The 3,878-nt window shown below is 47.3% G+C and overlaps 1 long non-coding RNA gene across 1 annotated transcript; it reads left to right on the top strand.

The window, feature by feature from the left end:
• The first annotated feature begins 288 nt into the window (after positions 1–288).
• Positions 289–1,603, top strand: LOC119367978. The gene is made up of 2 exons (XR_005176480.1): positions 289–719; positions 1,320–1,603. It is a non-coding gene; the product is annotated as an uncharacterized LOC119367978 (long non-coding RNA).
• Positions 1,604–3,878: the final 2,275 nt, after the last annotated feature.

Below are 3,878 nucleotides of genomic sequence, written 5' to 3'. Positions count from 1 at the left end.
ATAGCTCACCCCGGGCATAAAAACCGAAGACCGATGACCGAAACCGAAAAGACCGAGACCGAACCCGAAAAGACCGCACTAGAAAAGACCGAATAAAAACGGTCTGCAAAAATAGAAGACCGAACTATGTATAGTCTGTTCGGTCATGTTGTTCTGAGGACCGAATAGCCGGTATAGACCGAATTACTAAAAGCCCATCCTAATTCCTAAGGCCCATCTAGCCAGCCCAACGGTCACACACAACTACACGACCTCACGTCCTCACTTCACGATTCACAGGAACCAGCCGGCACCTGATTCACTTCCCTTCCTCTTTTTCTCTCCCACTACTAACCCTAGCCGCCGCCCGACGCCCGCCGCTGTGGCCCGATGCCCCGTGAGACGTGAGCCCGTGACGATTGACGACTGCGGCACCGAGGCGCGCCGCGCGCCGCGCGCCCTGACCGATGAAGACTGGCGCCCACAGCGGCGACCCTGACCGGTGAAGAGCGGTGCCCCGAGCGGCAGTCCTGACCAGGGAAGACCGGCGCCCCGCGTCGACAACCCCGACCCCCCGTCGGTCGCTCCACTTCCCGCGACGCGGCCGTCCGCCACCGGTGCTGCACCTCCTGACGGCCGGTTCAACAGATGCAGTCCATCACCACCACCCGTCCTCTTCCACACTATTCGCTGGCTCGCCGCCTGCTGCCATCTTTCGGTTCTCCACATCGCAGCTGATGGTGACTTACTTCATCTCTCTATGTACATATATATGATTCCCATGAAATCAGCACTCCAGCTGGTATTTTGTAGGCAATACATGCCTTGCTTTGTGTCAAATGTTAGCACTTGCAGACAACAAATAGAACTCTGTACTACACTTAACTAGAGGAGTGTCAAATGTTACCACAAGGTTATTTGTGTGGTCATTTGGGTTGTTTTGCAAACATAGTAATTTGTTTCTACTTATTTCTGCACTTCAACTTCTATCCATGCAGCCTTGTAAAGCAACACTTTAAAATGGAACATTCAGAGTGCGGATTTGGGCAAGATAACTGAGAAGAATCACACACTTTAGCAGCATCAATACTTTAGTACTACTAGTAGGAGTAGAGAATAAATATCTATAATCCTCTTTGTTATTGCAAGTTAAATCCTGAGTACAGAATTCTTATGTACATAGTAAAGCATTTGTGCTTGTTTCCTAAAACTAGATATATACATGGTATATATCATTTTGGTAGCTGATACGAGATACACAAAGATGGGTTATATGCACTTTATGTTTTGATTTGCTCATGTCAATGTTGTTTGACAGACCATTGTCCTCTTTTTTGTAGATGTTTCCTGTACCGGATTCTAAATATGATGAGGAGTTGAATGAGAAAGATGCCGAAGCAAAAGGTGCCAATCTAGAAGCTGCTCAAGATGACAAGCCAAAAGAACAGAAGCAAATGGCGTCATGAAATCTTATTGTTGGACCATGAATTACGAATCTTCTTACTTATGAATCTTGTCACTTGCTGTCAAGTATAAACATGTATTGGTATTTTGTTTACTTGCTGTCAAATATAAACATGTATTGCTACTGGGAGTAACTCGTTGTAGCAATTAATTTGGTCTGTTTGGTCGGGACCGAAGACCGAATAGTAAAGACCGAAGACCGAATAGTGAAGAACCAAAAAGACCGAAATTAATTTGGTCTTCAATTCCAGAAGACCGAATTTTTGGAAGACCGACAAGACCGAACCGAAAAGACCGAACGCCCAGATAGCGTTGCACGTTTTGCGCGTCGTGGGAAGCAGGGGCGGAGCCAGGATTTAGGCATGAGGGGGGCGAAAGAAATAAGGATCATACTTGCAGTTTTTTTTAGTACACATAAATGTGTGCTGTTTTATAATAGAAGAAAATTTGGAGGATAAAGTGTCATAATATATCACACTGACTACCCCATTGATATCAAAACATAGTTCTAATATATTTTTGGCAATTCACAAAAGGGCTTCCTTTCTACAGGATTAAATTTGGGTCTACAACTATCAAGATCATCAAACAATAAGATGATCTCATCCGGGTGAACTTTGTAGTCATTTATTTTTCAGTGAACAAATATCATAAATTCACAAATGCTGTCAGAACTGCTTCCATTGAAATTACCAAACAACAGCAGGAGGAAACAATAACTAAGATGTGCAAACTATGGCTATGGACATCCAATATAGCAGATATCATAAATAATCTCACATGGCTGGAAACACATCTAGTTTGTACATTAATCCATTGTCTGACATGCAATCACAAGAGAGCCTGTTATAATTAGACTATAATACTATGCAATCTATAAAAAGGATAACTATGACATACCTTTAAACTTCAGCGTTTGCAAACTAGATAAGGTAATCGACCAATTCGTGTACTCGATCGCACGACACATCGATCATCGCCGCGGCAGGATCTACATAGGTAGAGACAGCGGGGCTGCTGGCTGCCATGGCGCCGCGGCGGTGTCATCTGTGGATCGGCTAGGGCGGCCGGTGGCGGCTAGCACAAAATCCTGATCGATCTGAACGACCTGAGACAGGAAAGCTGGGTCAAATTCTCCTAGGTGGCCTAAAGAGGACACATGGGCTATGTTTGGGCTTGGGTACGTACAACATGCAACGCCCCAAACCGTGGAGAGTTTCGCTGGCGTATGTGTACCCGGGCTTGTGCGCCCAAGCTTATGCTCACGCAATGACAGATGGGCCGTTGCTGGTCCTGGTCCCGCTCGTCCGCTGCGTTGGGTTAGAATAATAGCGAATTTCATGGCGCATCGCTCGTCACGTGCTGCCCGCGTTATGGGCGTCCTGGGAAGTCGCGGAGAATTTGGCCGGTGCATGTGCACCCGGCTTGTGCGCCCGCACTTGTCCTCTCGTGATGACGGGTGGGGCAGTGCTGCTCCTGGTCCCGCACGTCGGCTGGATTGGGTTAGATCATGGTATTTACATTAGGTATTTCCTTGGTCAACCACTCATCTGTCCTTACGCGCTGCCCGCGTCGTGGGGAGTTTTTTTTTTTTTTGAAACAAAGGCAAAAGACTTGCCTCATTCATTAATAAAGAAGGAGAGTTTTAGAGTACATAATAGTGGCTCCACAACACAGTCCGTCCGTCGGCAAAATGAAAACAACAACTACTCTCGCGGCATGATAATGCTCAGGTGCGTAGCTCCTGCCGTGACCCAAAGTTTGGCTTCATCTTGAATTAGTTTTAGAATGTAGAAGGGCGGCGTTGATTTCTTCCTAAAAACTCTAGCGTTTCTCTCGTTCCAAATGGCCCAACCAACAAGCATAGTAAGGGAAGCCATGGCCTTCCGGTTCGCCGTATTGGGCTTCGACATGTTTGTCCACCAATGTTTGATATTGCGCTCCGCCTGCCATTGATGGATCTCGAGAGCCCCTAGGCCAAGCCACTCCTTTACCAATCTCCACACGCGCAAGGTGAACCTGCACCGAAAGAAGAGGTGCGCGGACGTCTCGTTTGCCCTTCTGCAGAGGGTGCACAGTCCGCAATTCTCCCAACCTCGCTTCTCCAATCTATCCGCCGTCCATATTCTGTTTTGAATCGCTAGCCAGGAGAAGAACTTGACCTTGGGAGGTGCCCAAACCTTCCAAATAGTCTTGTTCATGGTCGTCGTCATGGAGCCAAAGAACTGGACCCTATAAGCAGAGGCCGCCGAATACTCACCGTTCGCCTCAAATTTCCAGGATATGTCGTCATCAATCTCTGGTGAAAGCTCGAATTGGTCCAGATGGACCCAAAGGTCCACGAACTCCACGATGTGGTTGGTCGTTAGGTTGATGGAAGGGTTGATCTAGCGCACCCAAGCATTGTCTCGCAGTGCATCCCTCACCACCCACTT

Source organism: Triticum dicoccoides, chromosome 2B, assembly GCF_002162155.2.
Source record: "Triticum dicoccoides isolate Atlit2015 ecotype Zavitan chromosome 2B, WEW_v2.0, whole genome shotgun sequence".
NCBI lineage: Eukaryota > Viridiplantae > Streptophyta > Magnoliopsida > Poales > Poaceae > Triticum > Triticum dicoccoides.
The sequence above is the reverse complement of the archived record's forward strand: the minus strand, read 5'-3'. Positions and strand labels throughout refer to the sequence as shown.